This window comes from Lycorma delicatula, chromosome 6, assembly GCF_047948215.1.
Source record: "Lycorma delicatula isolate Av1 chromosome 6, ASM4794821v1, whole genome shotgun sequence".
Taxonomy (NCBI): domain Eukaryota; kingdom Metazoa; phylum Arthropoda; class Insecta; order Hemiptera; family Fulgoridae; genus Lycorma; species Lycorma delicatula.
This window is the reverse complement of record NC_134460.1, coordinates 122425169-122444050: the sequence shown is the minus strand read 5'-3', so window position 1 is coordinate 122444050 and position 18882 is coordinate 122425169. Positions and strand designations below refer to the sequence as shown.

The window sequence follows — 18882 nt, the reverse complement described above, 5'->3', positions numbered from 1 at the left end:
ACTTCCATATAAAGCGACACTCCAAACATACACTTTGAAAAATCTTTTCCTGACATTTAAATTAATTTTTGATGTAAAAAAATTATATTTCTTATTGAAGGCTCGTTTCGCTTGTGTTATTCGGCATTTTATATCGCTCCTGCTTCGTCCATCTTTAGTAATTCTACTTCCCAAATAACAAAATTCTTCTACCTCCATAATCTTTTCTCCTCATATTTTCACATTCAGTGGTCCATCTTTGTTATTTCTACTACATTTCATTATAAACCTGTGATTGTAAAAAGTTTTGAATTAAAATGAAAATAAAATTTTATTTCACTTCAGAAAATATTTTCTGATTTTTTTTCTTCTTTTTTTGTATTGCTATTGAATTATTATTTACAGATAAAGTTTTTTTTACAGAGGTTAATGATTATTATTAAAAAGCAATATATTTAAATAAAAAAAAGTTAAAAAAAAATATATGTATATGAAGTCGGATTCGAACCGTTGTTCCTTCCCCTTGTAAGATTCAAATATTTCTTTAATTAAAATTTTATTTGGCTATAACTCTGGAACCAATGAAAATAAATTTCACTTATGATATATCATTGAAACGTTCTCAACAAGGGCTTATTACTGCAGTTAAGAAAAAATTCAAAATCCAAATGTTTGGGATTTTGGACTTTTTTGGACTATTTTCGTTCAGTCGATTGCAGTCAAAAGGGGAGGTGCACAACTAGGTGTTACAACAGCCCTAAATCCAAAATTTCAACATCCTACGGCTAATTGTTTTTGAGTTATACGAGATACGTACTACATACAGACGTCACGCCGAAACTAGTCAAAATGGATTCAGGGATGGTCGAAATTAATAGTTCCGTTGAAATCTGAAAACCGAAATAATTCGCGATTACAATACTTCCTTTACTTAGTACATGGAATAAAAATTAATAGAAAATATTAATCTACAAATTAATGAACCCGTTTTTTATTTAAACGAAATTTTATTAGTATTAAATCTGAATAAACATATTACATGAAGTCGTTCAGGAAAGTATATTAAAAATAGTAATGTAATAATTGGGATACTTAAGGATTGAAAGATTGCATTATTATAATTTTTTTATATGTGTGTTCGTTTATCTTTGAAATTTAAATGTGAGTTTTCATTGTGTACGCTACATTTGATTTAAAAATTGCTCTGAAATAACTAGATCATAATTTTAGCCGCTGTGCAATAACATACCACACACCCACTCGTTTACATTATTTTTTCAGCGTTCCAAATTACCTTCATTAATTCACTCCTTGTTCTTCACTTTTTCTGTTTACTAACTTTGATTTATAATTTATTCATTTTTTTATACACATGGGCTTGCAGGTAAGCTGATGGAAAGTGGGAACTATTCCTTTAATTTTTATAATCTTTTTAAAGGATATATTTGAGGATTAAAGATCCGTATACTAGAAAATTTGTCTGTTACTTCTCATTTAACAAATACAGACGTTGTTAGTTGGCAAAAACCGTTCGGTTATTCGGATTACATCTTCAGATATATTGTTTAAATCACGAATAATTTGTATCATATAATAAAACGTTCGTAGTTATCCTCTTTTCATGTCAAAAATGTGGGTGTTAATTTCGTTGCATATCTGTGTATATCTCTTTGTCATATATTTGTGTATTACCTCTAATATTAATATGGATGCTCATCAAGATGAAAATGTCAACTGACAATTACTGAATTCATGTAATTTTATTTTAGAATAATAAGAAAAAAATCAGTTATTCCTTGTAATCAACGTGTAATTTAGCGCCAAGAAAGTGTAAGGATACACGTAAAACTCTTGATTTAACTTTTAAAAGCCAGTTTTGCGATAATAATATCGATATAAATTGTAAGGCATATTTCTCGAATTAATTTTTAAGTTTTTTGATATGATTCTATCTCTTGGAACTTGCTTTACATCCGCTTGATGGAGGACTTTTTTGGTGCATCAATTCTTTACTGTGAAGGCATTCTGAGTCTGTGCAGAAATTGTACATATAATATATTGGGAAACAATGAATATTCTCTTCTTCATTGTGTAACCCATTTTCCCTCAATTAAACATGCAAAAAAAGAAGGAAACATTCCTCCGTAAGGTGCGTCACTTTTTGAACACCTGTTAACTTCCAAATTTATATATCCCTTTCTCTTTCCCACAGATATTTTTATTAATTAAATTACTTTTAACAGTTATATTGATTTTTAATTATGAATTTATTCTTGATGTACGAGAGTCTTCCGATAATTAGAAACAAATGACCGAAGAAAAATAATTATTCAATAACAATAAAAGTAAATGTACTTTTCATCGTAATCCTCGACTATGTTCAGGTACTTGTCTCAGTTTTCTGTTGGCTTTCTTATTTCAATTATAAAGGATTGTTTACCTTGGTGTCATCTTTGTACCGCATTCTGGAACCTGCTCATTGTTGCCAAACTAGGTGCCGTATAAAAACTCTTTGAGTGGGGCAAACAATAAAAGAATTGATGGTGCAAGATCGGGACTGTAAGGTTGATGTAACAATATTCACCTTACAATTTTTTGGATAGTTTGTATCTTTCGAGCGGTATAACGGTGTGGGATAGCCTTTTGAGAGAGAATCAGGACTTTTAATCCTTATTGCAGGTTTCACTAAATTTTCCAGCATTGCACAGTAGTATTCATTGATTTTACGTTGGTTTTTTTTTTCAAATAATCGCAATAAATTGAACCTTTATAGTGCCAAAACATCTTTTGCATCACTTTACCGGCTGACGCTAAAGTTTTAAATTTTTTTTCTCGGGGGCGAACTCGGATGTTTCTATTCAATATTTTGACGTTCGGATTTCTGCTCAAAATAATGAATCCAAATTTAATCATAAGTTTTTATGCGATTTTAAAATAGCTTCCCGTCCCGCTAATATTCGTTATTCAAGTTGCGTACAAACGTGAGTTCGGGTATGTTTGAGATTTTGAGCACAGTGTTCGAAACCCACCTCAACACGTTTTGCGATAATTCAGTGTACAGGTAATGGAAAAGATAATGTCGATACTCGCGCTATAAATTTCAACAATTTTCACACATTTTTATGCTTACTGCCTTGCGAATAAGATCAATAATTTGATTTTGCTAAGGGTTAATCGAAATTTCCACCAGTCTTCCACAACGGAAACACTTATTCTAGCTATTTAAACTGTTCAATTCACTTATAACAATTTGTACGGTTAATAAACTTTTTATTGTTGTGTTTAAAATCCACGAGTGGAATCGGACATTAGATAGTTTATTAAATAAATTTTCCGCTGTAGCTATTTGTCTCTATAATTATTAAACAACCTTCATATATTAATTTTTATAATATTAAGCTTTTCGGTTTTGATTTCCGATTGCTAAACGCAAGTGAAGGATTTAACTTCTATCCGTTAGTTTTGAAGTCAAAACTAACTAGAACGTTCTGCGTCACTCACTATTCGTTCGTTGAGTTCTTTTCTGAATTATTCAGTCTTTATAAACAATAATTCAAGCGGTAAATATGCATGGTTGAGGGTCGCTAACTTTAGACAAAAATTTCGGGGAAAGGATACAGGTTTTGATTTTTTTGGGGGGATTTAGGTTTTTGAAGGTAAACGTTTGTTATTATTTTCGTACGACTTTTCTTTCTTTTTTCTTTTTCGTACGGTTTTGGATCATCAAATTTTGCATCGCTTCGAATATTTCGCTGTAACGATTATTTATATTAATACAATAATTACAACATCAAAATTTTAAAGGTCAACTCAAAAATTTTACGCATGTGCAAAACATCCCCTTTATTAAATTATGATTTATCGCGTAGTTTCAATGTATGTCTAGTTATGTGCTGAATTCTTGTGTACTTTTCTACATTCAAATGATTTTATCGGCGTAATTAGAATAATCATAATTATTTAAATTTAATTTAATTTTAATGGAATTGCTTGTAGTACAGAGTAATATTCATCTAAGTTTCCGATACTAACCGTTAGAAGTGTGTGTGATGCATAGTTAAGGTAGAAGTAAAAATTATCAATGTGTTGTTTTCTCTGTGGTTAATGATGTTTATTTTGTAACCAATCTCTATGGTAAAAAGGAATAAAATCACCAACATTTGGTCGGTTGGCTTGACTGTAGCGTACAATATATTTGGCTCATTCAATAAAGCAACTGGAAACTACTTTACTCCTAATTTTAACTAAGTAAGCCTGTCATCAGGTGACTGACTCATAGGGGAAGTCACCCTCCATGTAATGGTTTCGGTTGTCACGCCCCCCCCTCCGTACCTAGCCATTATGGGCTTTACCGGAGGTCATCTTCAGTACCTCGGTAATGACATCTTTCAGTCAAACCTCAGCCAGGATGCCACCGATGCGAATGCCTCAAGCGACAATCCCATCGGTGTCTTACTAACATAAACTGCAAACAAAACATATTTAGCCAAGTCTCAAACAAGACCGAATGAGTTTCTAAGAACGAAGAAACTGAACTCTATCTACCCGAAAGGCAAAAATGAGTTCGACACACAACGAATCATAAAACGCAACTTAAAAACACTAACAAAACATAACAATAAAAGTAAATAATGTAACATAACAGTGACATAAAACATAACTAATGAAGAACAAACAAATCTATAACTAAACACCAAAAAAAAAAAAAAAAAAACAGCAACAGTTTAACAAATCATAAAACAAAAAACAATAAAACTAAACATAAACACAAAGAAGGAAAGTCCAAGCGGAACATCACACCATTTCAGCCATCCTTTCTTTCCTTCCTTCGCCAAATATGTAATAAAGCTTTCTACGATTAACCATTGGCTCGGCTTTTTCAATTAACAAAGAGATCAAGTGTCGACCCGATAATATCAAATGGTTAATGACAAATGGTCTCCGTGTGCATTAAGTCATACCTAGCACATTCATATATCACATGATAAGCATCGTCCAACAATCCGCATTGCGGACACATACCAGTGTTCGCCACGCCGAATTTTTGAAGTCTGTCCCGAAAAGCTCCATGCCCAGAAAGAAATTACTTGTTCGGGTGTACTCAAGAGGCGTCCCGCAAATCTACAACATTAGGGAAAATTCTACATTAAAATATAAAATTCTACAGCAGTGTTTATACAAATAAACAACATATAGTGAATGTAGTAATTAGTTTTGTTGAAAGATTAAACTTTTAAATTCATAAATAGTTCGATGTAGTTAACTGTTGAATTCTTTCGTCTCGGTTTGCGTGAGAGTATTAATTATAATTAACTCACCTGAAAGGCATACGTTAATTGCTACTATTAGACTAATCTTCCAAGGTAACAGGATCCTTATCATACAATTAAATGGATTGAAGCGAACAAAGAAAGAATTTATTTAATATTAGTAGATTTAAATTTAAATATGTCCGTTTCTTTTCTTTAAGTTAATTACTTGAAAATTATAGAAGATTAAGATTTTGTTTCTGTACTATTAACTATGAACATCGTTCTAGTAAATTAACTACATTATAGTTGGTTGGTTTTATTTATTCTTTTTGGAAATAAATTTTAATTTCTTCATGAATATTTTATTTTAATAATGCTTTTCTTAATAATTATTATAATAAAATATAGTTCTTTAATAAGAAGGCCTTTCTAATTTCGTTTTAGTTGTTTTTTCCGTATCATTAATTAAAATTCCATTTTGTCTTTTCGTTAAAATTTGTATTTATCTTTTATGCATACGTAACCTAGATTCTTTTGTTTAAATATTTAATGAAATATTGTTTACTTTCTGTCTAAGATTTTTAAAAAAATTAACTTAGAAAGCATATTAAGCTAATGTAAAAATAAAGATATGTAGACTATATATCTATGTAATACATTTTAAATATATTATAATATTTAAAGAAGAAAAGCCTTTTATTAAAACACTTATTCGAGATGTGTTCCACTGGGCCATTCTTAAAGTAATTTTACACGGCAATAACCTTGCCATATTTATATATTTAAAAATAAAAATAAATAAAACATAATGTTTATTTTATTTTTTAAAATAATATGGGATCCCCTTTCTTTAAAGTTAAATAACTTTCTGCTTTATTAATAAAAATGGATGCATTACCATTCATCAATTATTATTATTTTCGTAGGAGAAAAAAGTATAAACCTGAAAAGAACCACCTGGGCGTGAATTTCACGTTTAAGAAGATTAACCGTTTTATAGTAATGTTATAATAAAGCTTCGTCGATGGTAACGTCAGTCGGTATAATTTTATTTTTTTTACCAAATTTTCGATAAAAGTTATAAAACTTTATTTTTATTTGTTCACTGACTGTGTTAAATACGGTATTATCTATTTCTCTGACTTAAATTAAGTGAAAAATAAGTTTATAAATTTTAATGAGAAAACTAAAGGAATTTTTATCGATAAAAATCATTAAAAAAATTTTGCTGTTTTAATTTTTGTTTTTTTTAAATTTCGTTTAATATTGCTAACAATAGATAGCGGAGATAAAGAAACGTTAACGTTCCAGTTTGCAGTATATAACGAATCACATTCCTTACTTGCCTCGTTCTAATGTTTTCGACTTAAATTGAGTGTAACTAATGAATGAACGACTCAACCAATCTTCATCAGATTTTCACGTGCGCAACTTCGGGTACACTTTAGAGCATTCGTTCTCAAAGTGAGCGATAACGGTCCCTTGTGGGCGCTGGAAGCTTTCAAGTGGAGCGGTAGAAGGCCCACAGAAAATTGGGGAAAAATCACACCAAATTCATCCTTCACATTAAGTGTAATCTTTCAGTTCAAAACTTTGTTTTAATTATTGTATTGTAATTTTGAATATGCTATCATTATTGCTGTTATGTAACTATATAGATACAATTTTAATTTTCTTAAAGCAATTTTAATGAAGATACTTCCAAATATGATTAAATATGCGTTTTAATTACTCTCATTTAAAATTTAAATTTCAACTCAGAAATAGGATATGCCACGGTTAAAAACAATAATTGCAATTGCTGTTTTTAAGAGCGCATCTTAAAAACAGCAATTGCAATTATTATTTTTAACAGATGGTAAGTTTTTTAAAAATTTTGGGGGCGCTAGAAAAATTTTTATTCGCAATCTGGGCGGTGGGCGAAAAACTTTGAGAATCAATGCTTGCTGCATATTTAAATTTCAGTGAAATTGATATAGTAATTTTGGAGGTTTTCGAGCCTTAAATTGAGCGTAACTCAACAATGACTCAACCAATCTTCATCAAATTTTCATATGCACAACTTCAGGTACAACTACAGTGTAGCTAAATTTCAATTAATGTAGTTTTAGAGATTTTCGAGCCATAAATCTTTATTCGTAGGCTTATATAAATATAAATATATTTAAGAACATCTGGTCTTTATACACAGAGTGTATAAAGACGTTCTTCACGGACACAGAGGGTATAAAGACGTTCTTCCGGGACTTTCATATCTATTCTATTCTTTATAAAATAAAAATGGAAAAAGTTAATAAAAAAACATGTCCCAAAATGCTTCATGCGAGTTACGACTAGTGAAAGATTTCAGCTACCTTGGTGATATGAGGTTGAACTGAAATTTTTAGGACGTTAATTAAAAGATTAGAAGAATTAGAGATTTCTTATAGGTTTTTGACCTGAAAAATCGAATAAAATAGGTTCCAGAACCGTATCTGCAGTAGTTTTTCAGAAATTTGAGTTAAAAAGTAGATAAATAATGAATGATTCCTGTTTTTTTTATGTTTTACATACAGTAACTTTATTAAATCGTTAATGAATTCATAAAACGTTTAAACAAAACTTCTAGATAATTTAATTCTGAACAAAATGGTGCAAGATAAATTGAATAAAAGAAAGAAAGGTTAGAAAAAGTCATAATCAGCTGTTTGGATCGTTCGTATTACCTGGCCGTTTAAATACTGAGGTCTACGTTTTTACTCGTACCTTTTTAAAAAAAAAGTACCTGACTTTGATTCATAAAAGTAAAAAAAACGTAACTATTTAGTTCAATGACTAGTCCCTTTCAAAGTAGTAGGCTCTTTCGATGTAACACTCTTATTTCAGCGATATTTGCGTTGGGAAGCATTTTTCGGTCATTTTTAGTAAGCATCATAAATAGTCTGGTCGCATTTCTTTTGATCGCTTCTCAAGCGAATCTCTTCAAATCTCGTTCCTTTAAGGGGAATTTTAAGAGTAGGAAAGAACCAAAAATCGCAGAGAGCCATGTCTGGTGAGTATGGAGCCTGCGAAGATAATCATCCCGTGTTTTTGCCAAGAATCTTTATATAATTTGTGATGCTTTATATAATTTGTGGTTCAGCGTTATCTTGATGAAGTTTTTCAATCGCCTATTTCCCAAAACCGTGTTCTCTTGCGTCAAACAGCATCTCAGCCGACGAACAGTTTCTTTAAGTTTTTTTTATTGACGATATTACCAAACACGCTTAAACCTTGTGCGTGATATATGGAAGTGGAATTTAGTTGCGTAATGAAAAATGCCTTACCTGACGGAGATTCGAACCCGGATCTCCGGATGAAAAGCAGAGACCTACCACTTCGCCATGGAAGTCAGCGGATATTCTTTTTTGACAGTTTGTCATTGAGGAGAATACTTGTGATGAATCATGCCTTGATTTACAAAAAATCTGATGTGGACAACAAATGACTTCCTTGTACGCCTATGTGTACATTTACACATTTAAAAAAAAAGAAAAGTACATGAAAATTTATTTCGTTAAAAACATATTTTTTCTTTTTTTGTTATTGAATTATTATTCATCGTAATTTTTTTTTTAAATGACAGATTAATAATTATTAATAAATCAATATATTTCAATTAAAAAAAAAAAACTGATTCGAGCCTTCCCCTTCTCAGATCCAAATATTTCATTAATTAAAATTTTATTTGGCTATAACTCTGGAATCAATAAAAATAAGTACCACTTATGATATATCGTTGAAACGTTCTCAATGAGGGCTTATTACTGTAGTTAAGAATCAACTAAACTTTTGGTTCAGTCGATTGCAATCAAAAGGGGACGTGCACAACTAGATATTACAACAGTCCTGAATCCAAAATTTCAACACGCTACGGCTAATCTTTTTGAGTTATGCGAGATACATACATACTTACGTCACGCCGTGCAGACGTCACGCCGAAACTAGTAAAAATGGATTCAGGAATGTTCAAATTGAATGTTTTTCGTTGATATCTGAAAACCGAAATTTCTTACGATCATAATACTTCCTTTATTTCATATGAGGAAATAAAAAGACTGTCAACATAATGTTTACGTTGTATTTTGATTCCTTAGCTTTCTTTTGCCGTGGAGTGATTGATTTTTTCCAAGGAGATGATTGTGCCTTTGTCTCAGGGTCAAACCCATCTTTTTTCTCTGGTTATTATTTTTTTCATGGAATATGCTGATGTACAGTCTAACATGTTTTGCGCAACTTGCAGTCTGTTTCTTTTGTTCATGATCGAGATGTTTTGGGACAAATTATATTGCCAGGCGCCGCATCCCGACATCTTCAATTAAAATCGATTGTAGTGAGCGAGATTAAATTCCTATTTCATCATCAAGTTCTCTAATTGTTGTTATTCGGCGATCATTCAATACCATCTGTCCAACTTACTCGATTTTTTTTCGGGATTTTTGCCGATGGAAGGTTTGCCTAGCGTTCTTCACTTTCGACAGAGATTCGGCCATTTTGGAAACGGAGATACCATTCTTTAATTGTGTGTAACACCCACAACTTGATCACCAAAAGCTGTTTGAATTTTTCTTATTGTCTTTCCTTGAGTATCACCAAGTTTCTGACAAAATTTAATGCATATTCTCTCCTCATTCCGTTCAGTCATTTTGAATGGCAACGAAAATACCAAAAGCAGTATTCACACTTTCTATTTTCAAGACTGATAAGCAGAAAAACAGTGAGTCATACGCAACCAATACGAGTCGTCGAGATCACATCCCACGACGGCTCTCTAACCGAATAAGGTCGAACACTTTTTGATCACTCGTAAACCGACATTAATTTCATAATGTTAATAATTAAATCGTTCTTAAGATATAAAGTAAAATAGACATCATCGTACATATAAAATCAGCCTTTTTCGAATAATGCAAATAAAATTTTTAATATTTTTCGATAGAATTCTCTTTGTTCTTTCATTATACATTAATGGTCGGTAAAGTAAAATGCCGTTTTCATGAATCATAAAGTAATTAAACATGCGATTACGTGTTTTATAACTATTATATAACTAATTCGTGATAAAATCTATTTTTAAAAATTTCTCTGGTTAACTTATAATTGGAATCTGAAACTTTTTTAAAAGTATGAGTAACTTAATTTTTCGTGCAAGGCAAAAAATATTAGACGTATTGATAAAGATTAAATATTAGTATTTGAATGAAATCACTAGTTATACTTATATTGTACAAGGATTAAATATTTGATTAAGATTTAAACAAAATAAAACACGATTTCAGTTTATTTTATTGCAAAATCGCATGTTATGAGTTTTAAATATTCCAGTGACTTATGTTAATGTTTTAAAAATATAAATTAGTATAATTATTTAGTAAAACATTTTCTTATAATTTTTTTTTTTTTTAAGATAGTACAGGCAATTTGTCATCAAAATAGGCTGTATTTGAAAATCCTTACCTACAGATTGATCTTTTGTCCATGCGTTAGAGGTGATGAGGGAAGCTTAACTCCAGATTTTTAACATCCCCCTCCCATAGATTTTTGAAAAACTCAAAAAGTTTTTGAAATGCGTTTTTCTCTGAATCTATGCATTTTAGAGAAAAGGTTTTCACAGTTATAGCGGTACAATGGCAACGCAGCGGTCCTATTGTTACTGTAGCCGGGGAGATGGGCATTGTTCAACGACTAGACCGGTTTCGAACACGTGCCCAATTCACAACATTTTCACACTTTCACAAGCTACAGCTCCAAAACGGTAAGTCGTACAAGAAAATTGTTTAAATAAAAGTTGTCTATTTTTTTTGTTGAGATTAACAACTTTTCCAAATGCAATACAGACGAAAAACAATTTTTTCCGGTGAAAAAACCGAAAAAACACGTTTTTTACAACTTCAGCGCCACCTAGTATTTCAATTTCAAATTATACGGCATAACTTCAAAGACATTAATTGTAGAGGAGAATATCCTCTACATTTTTTGTTTAAAAAACTTGTTAACCATTAAACAAACTGGGGGGCCATAAATATTCGTTGATAATAACAAGAAAATATATAGAAAAAAGTTGCCTAGGTTGACGCATTCTTCCACTTTCTGTCTCAAAGCCTATTTTTACAAAAGATTTGGTATATTTATGAGAGAATGAGAAATAGAAAAAAAATTAAAACAAAGTATTTAGCCTTTCCATTGGGAACACCACCTATCGCGTATTCTCCCTATCTAAATTACAAAATAAAGTACTCGCTTTTCGATTATTTTTATCATAGTTTTGTAAATAGGATTCGTTTTTAAACAAATTCATATGCAGTGATCATTACAGAAGTTTGCGTGTTCACTAGTTTGTTTATACTTAAATAAATATTTTTCATAATTCAATTAAATTATCTGAGAAAAAAGTCCAATTTTTATCATTAAATCTTTACAAAAATAATGTCTTCATGCATATTTAACGTATGAATAATGACCTAAGAAAGAAACTTAAATTTATACATCTCTCGATTGTTACGTCCGATTGGCTGGTTAGCTAGCATTATCTCGTTACGTCATATTTACGGTCAGTGCTTTTCTAACATTCTATTGGTCAGTTGAATTTTATCGTAATCCTATCGTTTTATATAAATTTGTCAACAAAAACACATTATTTTTACAAATAAAATGAACACAACGGTTTTCGTGTGTAGTCAGGTATTTTTAGTCATCCAATGCCTCGTTTCAGAATGACAACTTGTGTCATGCCGTAATATTAAAACATTATAAATGATAATTTCTTAAAATTCTTTTCCTCAATTTAATTTTATCACGGTTTAACATGGTGTTTAATTCTTTAGATTTTTAAATAATTATTTCGTTTTTGAAAATAGATAAACATATAACTAAACAACATAGTTAGTCACGGAATCCAAATTTTTAATATCGGAAAAATCATTGTTTTTCATTTTTAAACAAAATTACTGAAATACTTTTCAAATTGTTTTCTAATCGTATTGTAACGCTTTCCTTATCAAAATACGTACATGGTAAAGTTCAAGTAAATTTTGTTCATTTTTGTAGATATTACTTTTGTAGACATTACTTAGGAACAAAGAATGAAGGAATGGAACAAACTACATATAGTTTTTTAAAATAAATGTTACAAAGATTAAATAAATATAAAAAAATTACAATGAAATTGTAAATCGTACGGTAAGAGTCTCGCAGAAATCATTTCTTCCGCTCAAAAAACAAAAATTTGTGTAATATAAATAAAACTGTTTTTAACAAAACGGATACTGATATCAATAAATGTAATACACTACATTTCTATTATCAAAATCTGTTACTAATTTAGAATTTTGTTAAAAAGGTACATGTTAAGTATATGTAATAGACAATAGATATACAATAATAGATAATAAAAAATGTTTAAGCGTTCCATATAATAAGCAAAAAATAGAAAATTTGTACAAAACTTAACGGCCCAGTTTAATTTATTAAACAATGAATAATCATAAGTACTGTATTATTTCTGTAAATGTGATATGTATTACATATAAATGAAATCGGGCTGTAAGTTTTGTAACAATTTCTTTTTTTTTTTTTTGCTTATTATATGGAACCCTTAAACATTTTTTATTATCTATTATTTTATATCTATTGTCTGTTATATCTATATTTAAAATGTGTTTTAGTTTTTAATAAAATTCTAAATAAATAACAGATTTTTGATTATAGAAATGTAGTGTCTTACCTTTTTTGATATCAGTATCGTTTTGTTAAAAACAGTTTTATGTATATTACAGAAATTTTTGTTTTTTCTGCGGAAGAAATGATATCTGCGAGACTCTTACCGTACGGTTTACAGTTTCATTGTAATTTTTTTTTTTGATTCACTGCGTTTTGTTAATTATTCTCTTTTTTTTCATGAATTACTGATTGTTATGATATAAATTTATAATTACAATTTATTTCCTTTCTAGAATAAACAAATTGAATTTCACGGCCAATTTTTTTTTTTTTTTGATAGTATATCATTCACTTGATACCATATTTTTCCCTTTTTAATAAAACTAGTATAATGACCTTTACGAAGCGAAGATCCGTGATGTAATATTACACTTATTACTTTGTCTCTATGCTCGGTGGTGAAAGGATCCGCCGTCAAGAGTTAACACTTGACGTTGCCCAGGGTACGCCCGATTGCTATTTGTTTGCGTGTATAATTGCAATCTACGTGGAGGCTCCTTTCAGGTACCCCCTTCTGGTGTTTCTGTGGCACAATACTGGTCGCAAAGGTTTTAATGACTCATCGCTCGGACACGAAAAAGTAAGTAAGTATTACTTTGTAAGTGTAACCCTTGATTTTTATCGTTAAATACGATTTTACTAATCGAATTAGTTGTTTTATTTTTATTTTTTTAAAGAAGTGATGGGAATTAAAAAAGTTGTTCCTGTTACCCCGGTCAGTTTAGGCAATTCAGTTTTGAAAAATATTTCTGGCGTAATTCAATCATTTTAAGATCTATCTGTGTCTTTATAATGGAATAATTCCTTCTTCTTCAAAAACAATTACCAAAATAATGAATTCTTTTTTTCCTCACTTTTATATGATGTTCACTTTTAATTTTATAATGCTTAGTTAAATAAATAAATTCAAAAAAGCTGATTATTTCTATACTTATGGGATTGCTGACAGTTTAACAGTCGGATTATTGTGTTGTGTTGTTGAAAAATGAAAAAAAAAACTTTTTCCTTATTTTGGGCTCCCATACTCAAGGTAAGCAAACGAATTTAAATGCGGAATAAAATAATTAAGAAATACGTAGATGTGTCTGGTTTTATTGTCATAATTCAAGTATTTGAAGAGTACGGTTGCAGGACTTACTTTACCGTGGAAAATTTGACCGTAGTAGGAGGTCAGATTGTCCAGTAACTAAAACCAAACAATCACATAATGCGCCAGTGATCCTATGAACGGACGGTTATAAAAGTGAATGAAGTCATTGGCTGTTAACAAACTGTAAAAGTCAGATGAAGCCGATTTCCATCTTAACGGATTTGTTAATAAGCAAAATTTTCGTTTTTGGGCACAAGAAAATCATTGACAGCTACACCAGCGCCCGTTACTCAGCAACAAGGTTGCCCTGTGTCATCTTATGGCATACATAAGAGGCCTTTATTTTTTTTGTAAACGATGATGACCTCACGACTATAATCGAATCAAATCGATTCGGCGTCTTTATGCTGAAAAACTTTGTTGCGCAAAAACTATAAACATTTCCACAAATTATTAAAAACGCTTTATTTCAACAGTGGTACATCACACACACCACGAATATCCGGTGACTGCTATATACAAATCGTTTGGCAACTATATAATTTCGAGAAATTATGATATTCCATGGCCTACTAGGTCTCCTGATTTATTGGTGTGCGATCTCTTCTTGCGGAGGGGGGGGGGGGGTCACCCTAAAACCAAAGTGTATAGTAGTCGGCCTGCTACGACAGTAAAATAAAAGCCAAGATCCGAACAGCAGTTGCTGAAATTCCTCTTGAAATGTTGCGATAAACCATCCAGAGTTTCACTGCGAGACTGCTGGAATATCTACCGTAAAGACCAAACTCACCTGTAAGATGCAGTGATAAAAAAAATAAATTTTGTGTGTGTATTCATAAGTGACATGGTTTTTTTTCTGTTTAATTGTTGTATATAAATTTCTTCTTCCTCCTTCACGATGAAGTTGCTGTTTAGCAACCACATCAGACAAGTAGCGGCGGACGCCGTCTCTGTGATGCACAAGCTTAGGAGGATTGCTCGGAAGGATTACGGTCATTTGTAAGTGGTGTACCAAGGTGGCTTCGAAAGTATGGCCTCTTATGCTGCGTCTGTTTGGGCGCATAGGTTGAACAGAAATCGAGCACTTATTCAGAATTTAAGAAGTGCCCAGCGCAGAGCATTAATAGTATTGTGCACTGGTGTTTTTAAAACAACCTCCTACGAAGCTACCACCGTATTGGGAAAGGCTCTCCCAATCAATTTAGTGGTGAAAGTTCAGGCGGCCATGTGGAAGTTGGGAAGAGGCAGGGAGGCCGAGGTATTTGGGATGCGGTTTCGAACCGGGCTTGTACCGGAGCGGAACGGTGATCACAATGACCCGGTTCTAAATTTTGTTCAGTTGCCCATCTCCCGCCTGAGGAGGAGGCTTTACAGCCTCGCGATGGATGCTGGCAGCAAGAACGGTACACCACGACTAAGAGAATGTCCTTGTATAGATTTATACAGGACTTGCGGGGGGGGGATGGTATGCCTCTCTTTCGTTTTTAAGGGCAGCGAGTGTCCAGGTGCTCTCCAACCACGCGTACTTGAACAAATATTTGTTTCGGTTCCGCCTGGCAGCTGATGAGCTGTGCATCTGCGGGGAGGTCCAGTCGAGCGAACATATGATGTTCGACTGCCCAGCTCGTGGGAGGCCACAACTCAGGCCACCCTGGAACTTAAGGTTCAACGGGATAATTGGCCACTCAGAAGCGGCGAGTCAATGTGGCGTGAGCCGCATTGTCGAACCGTGTTCGGCATCAGGGTGATCCCTGATGCCGTTGCTTTGATCAACCGGCATCAGTAGTTTATTTAAGGGAAAGACTCCTACCTCGCTGCTGTGGGAAGCTACCCGAGAGTTATGGCTGGCTATCAGCCAATTAAAGCTCCAAGCGCTTTAATATTGGTGGACAGATACTTGCTGCCATTCAGCGACCTAGGCGTGGCAGCGAATTGCTGGCTTGACAACATAAATTTAATTTATTGAATGTCATATATATTTTAGTAGTTGACAGGGTGCGCCTACCCATTTTAGAATATATGACAACTGAGCGGAGGACACAAAGCAAGTGGTGTGTAGCACCGTGCTTCGTTCGCTCACGCAATTAGGTTAGCTCTAGGAGCTAGTTAGGACACTGGTCGCTAAACTAATTCGAGACTCAGTAGCCGTTTGTGGCACAGACATTCGGTCTTTTGCCTTAGGGCGACTGAATGGGGTAGTGGAGGGAGAAATGCCATGCAAATCAATCGATCCTCCTTCACTGCATAGGCTGGAATATGTTGAAGCATTCGTAGCAGGTGACTCGTCTGTCTTTTTCGATATCGTCTGATCGTTTCGTCGATCGGTTATATTTTATTCTCTTGGAAAACACCTCATTCGTAATGTAATCCTTTCTCGTCACAACCCTTTACGCTTTGCAGGAACCTCATCTGTTCCGCTTGTATAAGGGAATCTGATTTTCTGTCGGTACACATTTCACTACCGTTAAGGCCATTGAACATCGTTTTATAAAATTTAATTTGGGTATCCTTCCTGTGTGACCTTCCAGAGTACGTCGTATCGATCCACAACCACATTAAATTTACCCAATTTTCCATTTATATATTGTTCACGATCGAAGGAAAAGTTATAAACGCACAAATTTGAAGTATCCACCTGTTCCAGAATTTCCCCGTCGATGATTATCTTGGAACATAGACCATTTTCCGGAAAAGGCCATAACTTTAAAGAGTTCTGCTGTGAAATTTTCACGTTGAATTCTTTACCGAGAAGATGGAGCCGATGAACTACCGCTTGTAGCTTGTCTTTACTTTCCTGTACAATCACTTTTATCATCAGCAAACGTTAAAACGTTATGAGAAACACCTTATCCAAGATGTACACCGGAGTCAGCTTTACCTTGCCAGTTAGATAATAGCTCATCCAGATATATATTAAATAACGTCTATGACATAGGACAACCTTGTCGAAGACCCTTGTTTATCCGTAACTTCCCGACTACCTTCCCATTTCTGGCATCGATCATAATAGTCGTTTCGGAATATAAATCGGCAACAGAAGTTACAAGATATTGGGATATCCGTTATCCTACATTATATTCCACATCGTAAATCTAAAAATGTTGTCGAAGGCCTTTTCCAACTCACAAAGGCCAGATGTAAAGGAATATTAAATTCTAGGTTTTTTTTTCACGAGAACATTTCATTTTCAAAATTTTCTCTTTATCATCTTTGAGGAGAGTGATGAAATTGAAAGATGAAAAAGGTGCACCTAGAATAAAGTATTTGAAATGAACTATTGGTTAACTTCCAGCAAAATATTCGTATGATAAGATGGAAGATAAGTTATTGACCGAAAAAAGGGAAGAATTGAGAAGAATCAATTTTCCACCTAAGGAAAAATATGAAGTAGAAGAAGAAAAATTTTTAGACCTTAGGGGTCAATTCTAATAAATAATAATACGTTTTATACCTGATTCTTTTTTTTTATTAAATATTAGGTTCAAATATTAACCGGTCTTAACTGGTTTCGAACCGGTAATTTTTATTTATAATGATTTGTGATTTTTTTTCACTTTTAACTATATCATAACAATTTATAGTTAATAAAAATCATACACTAATTTGTTTGTTTTTTTAAAGCTTTTTATTAATGCGTTTTTTATAGTTCATACTATTGATTTATTAATTTAATTCTATCTAATTTCTTTTTTTAAATCGGTTTTGATGTTTAACTATTAGATAAATTGAAGAGGGTTTTTATTAATTAAAATTTTATAATAACGATATGACATCGTGGTTAGCTAATAATAATTATTATTATACTGATTACGATACGAACTAATAATAAGATTAAGATAACGTTTGATATTATTTTTATTATTAGTATTATTATTCAGTATATAGATTATTATTGATTATGATGATATATCATTTGTAAACATATCTATTAAAGTAATTTAAACAGTAAATATTGCTTTGAAAGACTATATAATGTAGTTTTTTTTTCTTTAACTATTCGGTCAATATGGAGTCAAACTTGTCACAGTTCCAGGTCAAAATTAGATGTTGTTTGGCGGTGATCAAGATATGTTGTGTGTATTAGATATTATTCCTAAGCTGTTGCCTAGCAGTCTGTAATAAGATTTCATACCGATCGCATATAAATTATGTATCACAAGTTTTATGTATACACTATTAGTAGATACTTCGTGATCATTTAGCGGTGTTAATATAATATTTTATTGATACCTTTTAATACGCGTTTTTTATTGACTTTTTTATTTTATCTATTTATTTATTTATTTCCAACCGTTTAATGGTATCCATTAAATTATTGAAGTGTTTGTGGTGTTATTGTTTAAAACACAGATATCGGACTAAAAATTATTATTTCTTTTGATTTTAATTCCATTTTTATTGTGATTTCTATCATTTTTTATCTTTTTCTGTTTTATTGGACGATACTCTCTTCTTAAACAAAGGTAATAAATAATATATTATCCTATTTTATTTGTTAATATTTATATTTGTTATTTATCTATGTAGAAAATATTTTATTCCCTATAAATTAGATTTTTGTAAAAAAAATGTGATAGTTTAAAAATTTGGTATATAAAAATTTGTCGTAAGTATCTTTAATTGTTATAAATGTCAATTTTAATCCTGCTTAAATAAAGCATTTTGTAGGGATCATTGTAGTAACTCGTCAAAAATATTTCATCAGATATTTTTAAATATGATTTAATTAATTTATTTTTTTACATCTGTTCTAACTTTCAATACCACCAGAATTGTTGGAATTGTTCCACCAACAGATGGAATGATTTCGACGATTCTTTTTTA

At 31.8% G+C, this 18882-nt stretch overlaps 1 protein-coding gene across 4 annotated transcripts in view; it reads left to right on the top strand.

Annotated features, from left to right (window-relative positions):
• The window catches only part of plx (PTB_TBC1D1_like and TBC domain-containing protein plx), a 344267-nt gene that overhangs the window by 148266 nt on the left and 177119 nt on the right, over window positions 1–18882 (top strand). Inside the window, exon 1 of one of the 4 annotated variants that reach the window (XM_075368471.1) lies at window positions 18153–18521. The exons of the other annotated variants lie outside the window; for them this stretch is intronic. The gene's annotated coding sequence lies outside the window, so the exon portion shown is untranslated. Of the gene's footprint in view, window positions 1–18152; window positions 18522–18882 lie in introns of those variants that run through there. 4 annotated transcript variants of the gene reach the window in all.